The 14740-nt window shown below is 44.5% G+C and overlaps 4 non-coding genes across 4 annotated transcripts; all 4 read right to left on the bottom strand.

Moving 5' to 3' along the window:
* Positions 1 to 1251: 1251 nt before the first annotated feature.
* trnas-gcu (transfer RNA serine (anticodon GCU)) lies at positions 1252 to 1333 on the bottom strand. Its single transcript has one exon. It is a non-coding gene; the product is annotated as a tRNA-Ser (tRNA).
* A 2440-nt stretch (positions 1334 to 3773) lies between these two features.
* Positions 3774 to 3847, bottom strand: trnat-agu (transfer RNA threonine (anticodon AGU)). Its single transcript has one exon. It is a non-coding gene; the product is annotated as a tRNA-Thr (tRNA).
* A 4153-nt stretch (positions 3848 to 8000) lies between these two features.
* Positions 8001 to 8082, bottom strand: trnas-gcu (transfer RNA serine (anticodon GCU)). Its single transcript has one exon. It is a non-coding gene; the product is annotated as a tRNA-Ser (tRNA).
* A 2440-nt stretch (positions 8083 to 10522) lies between these two features.
* trnat-agu (transfer RNA threonine (anticodon AGU)) lies at positions 10523 to 10596 on the bottom strand. Its single transcript has one exon. It is a non-coding gene; the product is annotated as a tRNA-Thr (tRNA).
* Positions 10597 to 14740: the final 4144 nt, after the last annotated feature.

Here is a 14740-nt window from a genome sequence, read left to right as displayed (position 1 = left end):
GCATTATCTTTTAGCCTTGCATTATCAGAAACAAGAATGTGACTGGACAATTGAAGCGCGAAATTCGGTACGCGTTGGTGGTTCAGGGGCAAAATTTGCGCCTGCATTGTGGGAAACAAGGTTTCGACTCCCGGCCAATGCAAGTGTGCGCTTCTTACCAAAATACAGCAGCAAACTACTGCGGATGCTGGAATTCAGACTAAAGTACTTCGGTTAACATTTTAAATTAAAGAAGTTTCATGAAACACAGTACAAAAAAGACATTTGTATCAAACTTTCCGTCATTCTGTTTTCAAGGAAAAGAGTAATAATTTGAGTTAAGGAAGGTAAATCCATTCCAAACCTCAGGGAAACAGCTCCGAGCTTCCACAAGGAGGGAGACGCTGAAACCCGAGCGAGAAAGGAGAAGGATTGGGAGGAAGGATTTTGTTAAAGGCGGTTAGAGCCCGAAGCTGCGGTAATATTTTAGTGTTTGTGGTGGGTTTGCATGGTGTTTTGAATTCGGCGCCCGTGGGACCATTTCAAAAGCCAGCTTCTCACATCGTTTCAGCGCTAGACAAAGCAGCACTGTCTAATATTCCGGGCAGTAGGTGTTTCAAGAAGATTGACGCTGAATGTAAGTTTATCCCAATTCAGGCGAGCTCATGGGTGCAGAAAGCAAAATGTAATGATCCTGCATTGCCCAGAATCGAACACGGGTGTCAGACGTCCAATGGAACACAGAGACGGACACTTTAACTTTACTCAGTTGGTTTCTTTTCAGTTGCTCCTGTGAAGCTCTGGGATTTAGAAAGATAGGGTAAAAACGACGCAAAATCACATGTTTTTAAGTAAAGTATTTATGTTTTCTACAATGTCGATTGGCTGTAAGAAGCTGAGTTTTAACTAAAATCTAGTGGGGTTCGACCAAAATTTGAAGCTGGGATTTATCACAATTCAGCTGTGATATGCCTAAAGTGATAATTATACCCCTAGACCAACGAGCCGCCGACATATAAGTGTGAAACTCATTAAGTACTGGAATCTCAGATTCTGACGGTACTGAAGTAAACTGTCTCTGAGAGTGCTATCTAATTAGTCCCACTCTCCATAGACCGACAAATGTTTTCCCTTTAAAGTATATATTGGTAACTTGAGACATGACGTAAGCTAAATTAATCAGGCTTGGGAGCAAAAGGTGAATTTGGACATGACGTTAAAGGTGAATGTCAAAAGAACCGAAGGTGTCAAACATCAAACAGTTAACATAAACGACGAGGATGGGATTCGAACCCACGCATGCAGAGCACAATGGATTAGCAGTCCATCGCCTTAACCACTCGGCCACCTCGTCTGCCATCAGTTATTTCGTTTACTACATTTTATATCCAAACAGAACTAATCTGCAAGAAATTCCGCTTCACCATTTGTCCTGCCCGTGCACCCAGATCTACAATGTTGAAAATGTACAATCAGCTCTGTAAGCAAAAGGCCGTCCGTTAATTCAGGTGAGGGACTGTCAAAAATGATCGGTTTGATGTCAAATTCAGAACAGAGAAGAAAAAGTTTGCTGTCGTCAAGAAGTTGTGGGGAGGATTGTGAGCAAATCCAGCGCAACACCTCATATAAAGGAGTGGATTTAGGAAAAGATTGATATATTTCGAATTAAGCGAGCTGGGTTCGCACCTGCGCAGGGAAACCCAATGCAACTTCGAACACAACACCTTAACAACTCGTACGATAGAAACATACTGCAGATGCTGGAAATCCGAAATAACAACAGAAAATGCTGGAAAAACTCTGCAGGCCTGGCAACATCTGTGGAGAGAAATTAGAGTCGACGTTTCGGGTGAGCCCTTTTTTAAAACTGGAAAGGAAATCAAATAGATCGAAGGCAGGGCCGCGATAGAACAAAAGGAGTAAAGAGACATTAAGAGGTATTCAAAACCAGACGAGATGGTAATAGGACAGTGGAGACAAAAGACGGCTCAGATTAGGTGTGAAGTGTATTGGCAGGATGAGAGACAGCTGCCATGTGGGAGAGAGAAAAAAGGGAAAGGGGGGGAAGGGAAAACCCAAAACAAAGGTGTGGAAAAAAATATAAGTAAAAATGTTAATAGGGGCCGAGGTTATGATCTGAAATTGTTGAACTCGATATTGAATCCGGAAGGCTGCAAAGTGCCTAATCGGATGATGAGGTGCTGTTCCTCGAGTTTACGTTGAGCTTCTGTGGAACAATGCAAGAGGCCAATGACGGTGAGGTCCGAGTGGGAATGGAGCGGTGAATTAAAATGACAGGCGACCGGAAGCACGGGGTCACCCTTACGGACTGAATGGAGATGTTCTGCAAAGCGGTCACCCAATCTGCGTTTGGTCTCCCCAATGTAGAGGAGACCGCATCATGAGCAGCGAATACAGTATACTAGATTGCAAGAAGTACAAGTAAATCGCTGTTTCACCTGGAAAGGGTGTTTGGGGCCCTGGACAGTGGGAAGGGGGTAGGTATAGGGGCAGGTGTTACATCTCCTGCGCTTGCACGGGAAGGTGCCAGGCAAAGGGGAAGGTCTGTTGGGGGTGATAGAGGAGTGGACTAGGGTGTCTCGGAGGGAGCAGTCCCTACGGAATGCTGAAAGGGGAGGGGAGGGGAAGATGCATTTGGTGGTGGGATCATTTTGGAGGTAGCGGAAATGGCGGAGGATGATCCGTTAAATGTGGAGGCTGGTGGGGTGAAAGGTGAGGACAAGGGGAACCCTATCATGGTTCCGGGAGGGAGGGTCAGGGGTGAGGGCAGAAGTGTGGGAGATAGAACGGACACGGTCATCGCAGCTGAAATCGCATTCCCTTAAAAAAGACTAACACACAGAATGATCCGGGACTGTGAGCTCACCCATTTTAAATAGGCACAGAATGATCCGTGACTGACAACAATCCCGATTATGATTAGCAGCGAAATCAGACGCTTTATCCATTAGGCCAAGGAAATTCCGTGTGCAATCCGGCTATTTTGCTTCTGAAGGCCGGCCCTGCTTTCGCAATGCCTGTCTGTCGAGCGGTTCTGCAGGTTTGAATGTATCGACTGGTTTCAAAGCAACAATTGAGATTGGTGCAAATGGGACATGTCCCCCCAGGAACAACGACTGTCGCAGAGCAAACTTAAGTTTGCTGAAGTTAAGTAGTTGAAAGTGAATGTTAGGTTAAGGTAATACCTCAGGAAAGTGGTAAAGAAATAGAAGGAGGAAAGAAAAGGAGGGCTATTGATTGTGGAAGGAAAAGAAAGCTGGGAGAAGAGGTGGGTTTGAAATATGGAGCATCAAACTCAGGCATGTGAGAGCGCGGGGTTTTGAAGGAGTAAATAGGTTTTCACCGCCAACAAATAATATTTGTTTCATGTAGTAATGATTGATTTCTTGTTGCGTTCTATCAGCAGGTGCCACAGAGAACATAATATATAAAGCGAGTTATACCGTGACTTGGATTCCAAACGAGGTTGCTGCGGGTACAACACAGAGTACTGACCACTATATGATCACGGCGCCACACAACAACTGCTGTTCTTCTGCTCTTTCCACAGCAAAGTAATGCACGGCACTGCTTAGAAAAGATGGATTTTTGGGGAAGGCCAAAATCAGCACTGCCAGAAATTATGACAGCGGTGGAATTCGACCCACGTCCCATAGCGACTGGAGCCTTTATCCAGGGTGGGAACTGATGCAGCCGCAGCCACATTTAAGAGGATTGTAGCCCTTTCACACGAGAATAAACTCACCCCTGGAGAGTGATAAAGAAGAAGAAAAAGGCCCCGCTGGGAGTCAAACCCAGGATCTCCTGTTTACTAGACAGGCGCTTTGACCAGCTAAGCCACGGAGCCAAATTAGGCCTCGTCGCTCGTCTCCACTCACTGATATCTATCAGCTACCGGTCACTGACTGCTGGAATCTGAGGCCGTTTTGCATTTAACCATCTCTCTTGTCCGCCTTGTGTCCCGATGCTGTCTGTATCTCTCACTGCGTTTATCTCAGTGTCAATCTGTGAGTTGATTCTTAATGAATACCTGTGCTTGTGTCTTACATTAAATAAATGAGGGGATCAGAAAATTCTTCCTCTGACACTGGGGAACTAATGAGCTAACATTCATAACAAGATTTTGTTTGTTGTGATGCAGCAAATACAATATTCCATCTTGAATGATTTAGGTTCAATTCTGTGCAAAAAGAAACGTTGACCCCAACGTGCTTCCAATCGGCCGCCTTTTAATTTGACGTCACAAACGCCACCATTGCACCTCAAGGTGATTCATAACTAACAAACAGAGAAGTCAAGCAGTGAAAGGGTATTTGTAGAAAGGGTTGTGAGACTGTGGAATGCACAGGCCCAGAGCAGCAGATTTAAAACAAGGTATAAACACCGGCAGGTTGTGGGAGGAAGGGGAGAGAGAGGCAAGAGAGATACAGGTAAGATCACGTTGGAAGCCACTGGCCCCGAATCTGCTTTAAATCCCCCCACTATATTTAAACACATTTAATGTCATGTTCATACATTGATGCCTTTGAGCAATATATAATTTGTAACGAGGTCGCTGGTCTAAAATAACTGCTTTATATATTTGGACCCACCCGCTGTGTTTAGGCTCTACCCTGAATACTTATCTCCAACCTAGAATCTGCTTATAATCTAGAGGCAAGGTCTCAGCAGCCGGCGGGCAGGGAGCAGAGGTTGAGGCTGATCTGTGTCATGTGGGAGCAGAACACAATATCCCTGCTGTTTATTTTCATTATCCTGCACAATTTTCGATACTGTTCTCAACATCTTACACTCCTCTAAAATATCGGAGGGTTTAGTTTATTGTAATGATGATCGCCGCGGCTCTTTTCAATTTTATGAATTCGTAGCAAATTACATATCTCCAAATCAGTGAAATCGTCATTGCCGAGATTAAACACTCAGAGCAGGGTCAGCGGCTCTTTGGTCTAGGGCTGTGATTCTCGCTTAGGGAATTTATATCAATTAATGAGAGACTTTTTAATAGAACCAGTTTCCTCGGCCTGGAGACATTCCACAAGTCTTCAAATAACAACAGCCAGAAAATCAGTGCAGACCTGTGTTCAGTATATCGCAAGAAAACGGCAATTTTATTATTAAAAACGGGAATTCAGCCCCAGGTGTGCCGAAACTGTGAGGTAAAAATGTAAATCCATTTATTTGCAGAAGCCTGCTCCACATTTTCCACATTGTCAATCTGGGAGCGCGTGTAGGACATATCTTCAAGCCTGCCGCTCACCCACAAAGCAGCACAAACTCACGGATTCAGAAATCACATTATTTTAGCCTCTTTACCGAAAATCCACCGTTTCTAAGCAGTGCCGTGTGTGCCTTTACTGTGGTCAGAACAGAATTGCAACAACTAATGTGTGTCGCCGTGATCGTATATTGGTTAGTACTCTCCGTTGTGGCCGCAGCAACCTCGGTTCTCAATCCGAATCATGGCACAGCTTGATTTATATCTCCTGTTCTCTGCGGCACCTGCTGATGGAACGCAATCCCTTAATCAACACATTAACTTTTACTAAATTAAGAAAATATTTACTGATGGTGTTACGCACAAAACGTGGGATGTGGGACAAAATAACCAGCACAAGCACGGCCGACCACATGGTTTCCTTATGCACTGTAAGTTTCTACGTAGTTTTTGATGAGGTAACAGAGAGTGTTGATGAGGGCAATGAGGTTGACGTGCTGTACATGGACTTCCAAATAGCCGTTTGACAAAGTGCCACATAATAGGCTTGCCAGCAAAGTTAAAGACCATGGAATAAAAGGGTCAGTGGCTGCAAGGATACGGAATTGGCTAAGTGACAGTGAAACAGGGAGTAGTGGTGACTGGCTGTTTTTCAGACTGGAGGAAGGTACACAGTTGTGTTCCCCAGAGGTCGGGACTAGGACCACTGATTTTCTCGCTATATAGTAATGACTTGGGCTTGGGTGTACAGGGCACAATTTCAAAATATGCAACTTACTTTCCCTTAGGGAATTCCACTGACTGAAGTGCGAGAGATCCCAGACGAGCTTCTGGCTTTTTGGTCAAACATCACCAATTGCTTCAGCTTGGCGACACTGCAGAAGTCTTGAAATAATAACTGCCCAAATATACTGTGCAGAGCCTGTGTCTAGTATATAACAAGAAACACGCGATTTTATTATTAAAAGCGGGAATTCAGTCCCAGATGCGCCGAAACTGTGAGGTAAATATGTAAATCCGTTTGCATCCAAAAGCCTGCTCCACATTTTCCACATTGTCAATCTGGCAACACGAGCAGGACATCTCTTAAGTCTGCCGCTCACCCACAAAGCAGCACAAACTAACGGATTCAGAAACAACTCATAGATGGAGAATCAATGATAAGCGATAGCAAATGGACCGGCAATTCCTGTAACCCAGGGAAAATGCTTTGGCTCCGTGGGTTAGTTGGTTAAAGTGCCTGTTTATAAACAGACGTTTCTGGCATGGACTCCCAGCTTTGTTGTGTAATTTGTGATATTAAGCAACAAAATAACACTGCATCTGGAAATCACACTGACCAGAGCATGGAAATAACAATTTTAATAAAATTACCAGCATTTTTTTGAAATGATTGGTGTAAACCTTGGATCTGAGGAGAGCTCTTCGACCTGAAACATTAACCCTGTGTTTCCGTCTCCACAGATGATCCCGGACCTGCGGAGTGTTTACAGCATTTTCTGAATAATTTCATTTCCAGACTCTGTAGTATTTAGCATTATCTTTTAGCCTTGCATTATCAGAAACAAGAATGTGACTGGACAATTGAAGCGCGAAATTCGGTACGCGTTGGTGGTTCAGGGGCAAAATTTGCGCCTGCATTGTGGGAAACAAGGTTTCGACTCCCGGCCAATGCAAGTGTGCGCTTCTTACCAAAATACAGCAGCAAACTACTGCGGATGCTGGAATTCAGACTAAAGTACTTCGGTTAACATTTTAAATTAAAGAAGTTTCATGAAACACAGTACAAAAAAGACATTTGTATCAAACTTTCCGTCATTCTGTTTTCAAGGAAAAGAGTAATAATTTGAGTTAAGGAAGGTAAATCCATTCCAAACCTCAGGGAAACAGCTCCGAGCTTCTACAAGGAGGGAGACGCTGAAACCCGAGCGAGAAAGGAGAAGGATTGGGAGGAAGGATTTTGTTAAAGGCGGTTAGAGCCCGAAGCTGCGGTAATATTTTAGTGTTTGTGGTGGGTTTGCATGGTGTTTTGAATTCGGCGCCCGTGGGACCATTTCAAAAGCCAGCTTCTCACATCGTTTCAGCGCTAGACAAAGCAGCACTGTCTAATATTCCGGGCAGTAGGTGTTTCAAGAAGATTGACGCTGAATGTAAGTGTATCCCAATTCAGGCGAGCTCATGGGTGCAGAAAGCAAAATGTAATGATCCTGCATTGCCCAGAATCGAACACGGGTTTCAGACGTCCAATGAAACACAGAGACGGACACTTTAACTTTACTCAGTTGGTTTCTTTTCAGTTGCTCCTGTGAAGCTCTGGGATTTAGAAAGATAGGGTAAAAACGACGCAAAATCACATGTTTTTAAGTAAAGTATTTATGTTTTCTACAATGTCGATTGGCTGTAAGAAGCTGAGTTTTAACTAAAATCTAGTGGGGTTCGACCAAAATTTGAAGCTGGGATTTATCACAATTCAGCTGTGATATGCCTAAAGTGATAATTATACCCCTAGACCAACGAGCCGCCGACATATAAGTGTGAAACTCATTAAGTACTGGAATCTCAGATTCTGACGGTACTGAAGTAAACTGTCTCTGAGAGTGCTATCTAATTAGTCCCACTCTCCATAGACCGACAAATGTTTTCCCTTTAAAGTATATATTGGTAACTTGAGACATGACATAAGCTAAATTAATCAGGCTTGGGAGCAAAAGGTGAATTTGGACATGACGTTAAAGGTGAATGTCAAAAGAACCGAAGGTGTCAAACATCAAACAGTTAACATAAACGACGAGGATGGGATTCGAACCCACGCATGCAGAGCACAATGGATTAGCAGTCCATCGCCTTAACCACTCGGCCACCTCGTCTGCCATCAGTTATTTCGTTTACTACATTTTATATCCAAACAGAACTAATCTGCAAGAAATTCCGCTTCACCATTTGTCCTGCCCGTGCACCCAGATCTACAATGTTGAAAATGTACAATCAGCTCTGTAAGCAAAAGGCCGTCCGTTAATTCAGGTGAGGGACTGTCAAAAATGATCGGTTTGATGTCAAATTCAGAACAGAGAAGAAAAAGTTTGCTGTCGTCAAGAAGTTGTGGGGAGGATTGTGAGCAAATCCAGCGCAACACCTCATATAAAGGAGTGGATTTAGGAAAAGATTGATATATTTCGAATTAAGCGAGCTGGGTTCGCACCTGTGCAGGGAAACCCAATGCAACTTCGAACACAACACCTTAACAACTCGTACGATAGAAACATACTGCAGATGCTGGAAATCCGAAATAACAACAGAAAATGCTGGAAAAACTCTGCAGGCCTGGCAACATCTGTGGAGAGAAATTAGAGTCGACGTTTCGGGTGAGCCCTTTTTTAAAACTGGAAAGGAAATCAAATAGATCGAAGGCAGGGCTGCGATAGAACAAAAGGAGTAAAGAGACATTAAGAGGTATTCAAAACCAGACGAGATGGTAATAGGACAGTGGAGACAAAAGACGGCTCAGATTAGGTGTGAAGTGTATTGGCAGGATGAGAGACAGCTGCCATGTGGGAGAGAGAAAAAAGGGAAAGGGGGGGAAGGGAAAACCCAAAACAAAGGTGTGGAAAAAAATATAAGTAAAAATGTTAATAGGGGCCGAGGTTATGATCTGAAATTGTTGAACTCGATATTGAATCCGGAAGGCTGCAAAGTGCCTAATCGGATGATGAGGTGCTGTTCCTCGAGTTTTCGTTGAGCTTCTGTGGAACAATGCAAGAGGCCAAGGACGGTGAGGTCCGAGTGGGAATGGAGCGGTGAATTAAAATGACAGGCGACCGGAAGCACGGGGTCACCCTTACGGACTGAATGGAGATGTTCTGCAAAGCGGTCACCCAATCTGCGTTTGGTCTCCCCAATGTAGAGGAGACCGCATCATGAGCAGCGAATACAGTATACTAGATTGCAAGAAGTACAAGTAAATCGCTGTTTCACCTGGAAAGGGTGTTTGGGGCCCTGGACAGTGGGAAGGGGGTAGGTATAGGGGCAGGTGTTACATCTCCTGCGCTTGCACGGGAAGGTGCCAGGCAAAGGGGAAGGTCTGTTGGGGGTGATAGAGGAGTGGACTAGGGTGTCTCGGAGGGAGCAGTCCCTACGGAATGCTGAAAGGGGAGGGGAGGGGAAGATGCATTTGGTGGTGGGATCATTTTGGAGGTAGCGGAAATGGCGGAGGATGATCCGTTAAATGTGGAGGCTGGTGGGGTGAAAGGTGAGGACAAGGGGAACCCTATCATGGTTCCGGGAGGGAGGGTCAGGGGTGAGGGCAGAAGTGTGGGAGATAGAACGGACACGGTCATCGCAGCTGAAATCGCATTCCCTTAAAAAAGACTAACACACAGAATGATCCGGGACTGTGAGCTCACCCATTTTAAATAGGCACAGAATGATCCGTGACTGACAACAATCCCGATTATGATTAGCAGCGAAATCAGACGCTTTATCTATTAGGCCAAGGAAATTCCGTGTGCAATCCGGCTATTTTGCTTCTGAAGGCCGGCCCTGCTTTCGCAATGCCTGTCTGTCGAGCGGTTCTGCAGGTTTGAATGTATCGACTGGTTTCAAAGCAACAATTGAGATTGGTGCAAATGGGACATGTCCCCCCAGGAACAACGACTGTCGCAGAGCAAACTTAAGTTTGCTGAAGTTAAGTAGTTGAAAGTGAATGTTAGGTTAAGGTAATACCTCAGGAAAGTGGTAAAGAAATAGAAGGAGGAAAGAAAAGGAGGGCTATTGATTGTGGAAGGAAAAGAAAGCTGGGAGAAGAGGTGGGTTTGAAATATGGAGCATCAAACTCAGGCATGTGAGAGCGCGGGGTTTTGAAGGAGTAAATAGGTTTTCACCGCCAACAAATAATATTTGTTTCATGTAGTAATGATTGATTTCTTGTTGCGTTCTATCAGCAGGTGCCACAGAGAACATAATATATAAAGCGAGTTATACCGTGACTTGGATTCCAAACGAGGTTGCTGCGGGTACAACACAGAGTACTGACCACTATATGATCACGGCGCCACACAACAACTGCTGTTCTTCTGCTCTTTCCACAGCAAAGTAATGCACGGCACTGCTTAGAAAAGATGGATTTTTGGGGAAGGCCAAAATCAGCACTGCCAGAAATTATGACAGCGGTGGAATTCGACCCACGTCCCATAGCGACTGGAGCCTTTATCCAGGGTGGGAACTGATGCAGCCGCAGTCACATTTAAGAGGATTGTAGCCCTTTCACACGAGAATAAACTCACCCCTGGAGAGTGATAAAGAAGAAGAAAAAGGCCCCGCTGGGAGTCAAACCCAGGATCTCCTGTTTACTAGACAGGCGCTTTGACCAGCTAAGCCACGGAGCCAAATTAGGCCTCGTCGCTCGTCTCCACTCACTGATATCTATCAGCTACCGGTCACTGACTGCTGGAATCTGAGGCCGTTTTGCATTTAACCATCTCTCTTGTCCGCCTTGTGTCCCGATGCTGTCTGTATCTCTCACTGCGTTTATCTCAGTGTCAATCTGTGAGTTGATTCTTAATGAATACCTGTGTTTGTGTCTTACATTAAATAAATGAGGGGATCAGAAAATTCTTCCTCTGACACTGGGGAACTAATGAGCTAACATTCATAACAAGATTTTGTTTGTTGTGATGCAGCAAATACAATATTCCATCTTGAATGATTTAGGTTCAATTCTGTGCAAAAAGAAACGTTGACCCCAACGTGCTTCCAATCGGCCGCCTTTTAATTTGACGTCACAAACGCCACCATTGCACCTCAAGGTGATTCATAACTAACAAACAGAGAAGTCAAGCAGTGAAAGGGTATTTGTAGAAAGGGTTGTGAGACTGTGGAATGCACAGGCCCAGAGCAGCAGATTTAAAACAAGGTATAAACACCGGCAGGTTGTGGGAGGAAGGGGAGAGAGAGGCAAGAGAGATACAGGTAAGATCACGTTGGAAGCCACTGGCCCCGAATCTGCTTTAAATCCCCCCACTATATTTAAACACATTTAATGTCATGTTCATACATTGATGCCTTTGAGCAATATATAATTTGTAACGAGGTCGCTGGTCTAAAATAACTGCTTTATATATTTGGACCCACCCGCTGTGTTTAGGCTCTACCCTGAATACTTATCTCCAACCTAGAATCTGCTTATAATCTAGAGGCAAGGTCTCAGCAGCCGGCGGGCAGGGAGCAGAGGTTGAGGCTGATCTGTGTCATGTGGGAGCAGAACACAATATCCCTGCTGTTTATTTTCATTATCCTGCACAATTTTCGATACTGTTCTCAACATCTTACACTCCTCTAAAATATCGGAGGGTTTAGTTTATTGTAATGATGATCGCTGCGGCTCTTTTCAATTTTATGAATTCGTAGCAAATTACATATCTCCAAATCAGTGAAATCGTCATTGCCGAGATTAAACACTCAGAGCAGGGTCAGCGGCTCTTTGGTCTAGGGCTGTGATTCTCGCTTAGGGAATTTATATCAATTAATGAGAGACTTTTTAATAGAACCAGTTTCCTCGGCCTGGAGACATTCCACAAGTCTTCAAATAACAACAGCCAGAAAATCAGTGCAGACCTGTGTTCAGTATATCGCAAGAAAACGGCAATTTTATGAATAAAAACGGGAATTCAGTCACAGATGTGCCGAAACTGTGAGGTAAAATATGTGAATCCGTTTGTTTCCAGAAGCCTGCTCCACATTTTCCACATTGTCAACCTGGAAGCACGGACAGGACATGCGGTAAAGGGACTTTATTAAAGGTTGTTTCTACCGGTTGGAAACAGAAATACTGAAATATAAGGGATTTTTGGATGATTCCTTTTGGATAATAAAGGTAGATCGAGGTTAGTGAGAGGTTAAGGCGAGGGATTGCTAATCTAGTTGGGAGATACGTGGCCTGGAAATGTTACAGTCCCCAAGTTAGACAATCTTTTCTCTCCCTGTTTGGTAAAAATTCTCCCACTTTCTCAAACTAATATTCCACCCAGCTGCAATGGAATGAAGATCGAATCGAGATCTCCTTCCTCCCTTCCGTCCCTCAATCTTACATTCCCTTCCAACTTGTTCGCAGTTTCCTGCCTCACTGGACAATGAGCCTGATTCTGATGTTAACTCTATGATCGATATCTTATCAGTTCCAGTCCTAACCTCGTCTTTTTGCAGAGTTATTAAAAGCTGTTTGATTGAAAGCTCTCCAACATGTTATAAAACCGTCCATTTAAAGGCTGTGAGATATAACAAGCGTTTTAATGGTGAGGGGAATCTTTAGAGGAAGAGAACATCTCCTGCAGCAATATAAACAGAGTCAGTGCCCAGCTCTGCTGTTCGGGGCAATCCTCGCCTCCTCCTGTTTCATTTTCGCATCGATGGGAGAAGCTGAGCGCGAACTCCAATCTACACGGGCTTTACACCACTTGAAAGATTAACGGGAAAAGCTGGAAAAAAAGTTTTAACTTTATCCTTTGAAAATGAATTTAATTTCAAACTTTTTATCGACCTTAGACCAGCGCAGTTTTCTGATTGGCACCAAGTCTGTACATTTTATTTCTGTTTAACTTTATTCTGCTCCCGCACTTCATAAAGAACACAGCGTCCCGTGCCACGGGCATTCAAAGACCTTTCAATTATGGCCAACCTCCTGTAATCGCTGCTTTCACCCACTAGCGCTCTTTTCACTTACCCTTTATTTGTTTAAATCGCACACTTCAACAGGCCTGTTAAGATTAAGGCGGAACGCTTTCGATCTTATTGCACCGCACCACACCAGCGGGCCAATATTTCACACTTAACCCCTCGATCGCAGCGAGGTAGCGCTGCCCGTCACACATGCACCTCAACAGTTTTGGGAAAAGCGCCAACCAGCATGAAAAAAACCCAGTTCTTCAGTTAACAGGCCCTCTATCACAAGATTCCCCAATGAAATTTCGTGAACAATCGGGTCCCTGTCGATTTCCCTGTTAACAAAGGCCCCGCTTTCGCAGTGCTTGTCTGTCGAGCAGTCCCACAGATTTAAATGTGTCGACTAGTTTCAAGGTACTAATGTGCATTGGTGCGAATGGGACATGCGCCCTCAGGAACAGCGGTGGCAGCAGAGAAAATTTAACGTCGTAAGTAAAGGAAATACTTACATTTATATAGCGCCTTTCACGACCACCGGACGTCTCAAAGTGCTTTACAGCCAATGAAGTACTTTTGGAGTGTAGTCACTGTTGCAATGTGGGAAACGCCGCAGCCATATTGAGCACAGCAAGCTCCCACAAACAGCATTGTGATAATGACCAGATAATCTGTTTTTGTTATGTTGATTGAGGGATAAATATTGGACAGGACACCGGGAATAACTCCGCTGCTCTTACTTCGAAATAGCGCCATGGGATCTTTTACATCCACCTGAGAGAGCAGGTGGGGCCTCGATTTAACGTCACATCCAAAATACGGCACCTCCGACAGTGCAGCACTCGCTCAGTACTGCACGGGAGGGGCAGCCTGGATTAATATACTCTAGTCCCTGTAGGATGAATCTGAACCCACGGCCTCCTGCCTCAGAGGCCAGTGTGCTTCCCATTGAGCCACAGCTGACACTAAGTTGGTAAAAGTGAATGTCAGATTATGGGAAAACCACAGGAAAGTGACAATGAAATGAAAGGAGGAAAGTGAAGAAGGGCTAATGGTTGTGGAAGGAAGAAACAGCTGGAAGAGGCGAGTGTGAATTATGGAGAATAAAGCGCAGGTATATGAGAGTGTGGGGTTTTGAAGGAATAAATAGGTTTCACCACAAACAAGACAGATTTCTCCTTTTAATAAATAATGATGATTCTCTGAGTTTTATTAGCAGGTGCCGTAAGGGACAGAAGATGTAAAGCAAGTTGTGCCATGACTCGGATTCCAACCGAGGTTGCTGCAAACACAACGCAGAGTACTGACCACTATACGATCATGGTGCCACAGATTATGCTTCTACCAATTACTTTAATCCATGCCCCTGGTTATTGATCCTTCTGCTATGAGAAATAGGTCCTTCCTATCCACTCTATCTCGGCCCCTCATAACTTTATACCCTCAATTAAGTCTCCCATCAGCCCCCTCCGTTCCAAAAAACCAACTCCGCCTATCCAATATTTCTGTCAGGGCTGCTGTCACGGGGCCATGTAGACATGGGGCCGTGCTGTCCGGGCGAGGCTGGTTCTGGACCCAAGTGCAGACAGACAAGGCGAGAAGCAGATATGCAGTCTTAAGTAACAGTACTTTACTAGAATCACGCAGGTAAACAGTTACAAAACATAGGAGCTCAAGACAAACTAAGACATAGGTAAATGGCTAGTCAAGATAGGAACTCAAAACAAGCTACCATGAGGCAACTGGCTTGTCCAAACTGAGCTCAAGACAAGCTACCACAGGGCAACCGGCTTGTCCAAAACTGAGCACCTTATCAAGACTGAGCAACTTGTCAGCACCTTGTCAAGACCGAGAACAAAGGGAAAAACCACAGAT

The sequence above is a fragment of the Somniosus microcephalus genome, unplaced genomic scaffold (assembly GCF_052327205.1).
Source record: "Somniosus microcephalus isolate GS21.2 unplaced genomic scaffold, FLI_Smic_1.0 unresolved_chr1, whole genome shotgun sequence".
Taxonomy (NCBI): Eukaryota; Metazoa; Chordata; class Chondrichthyes; order Squaliformes; family Somniosidae; genus Somniosus; species Somniosus microcephalus.
This window is presented reverse-complemented; position numbering and strand designations above follow the sequence as displayed.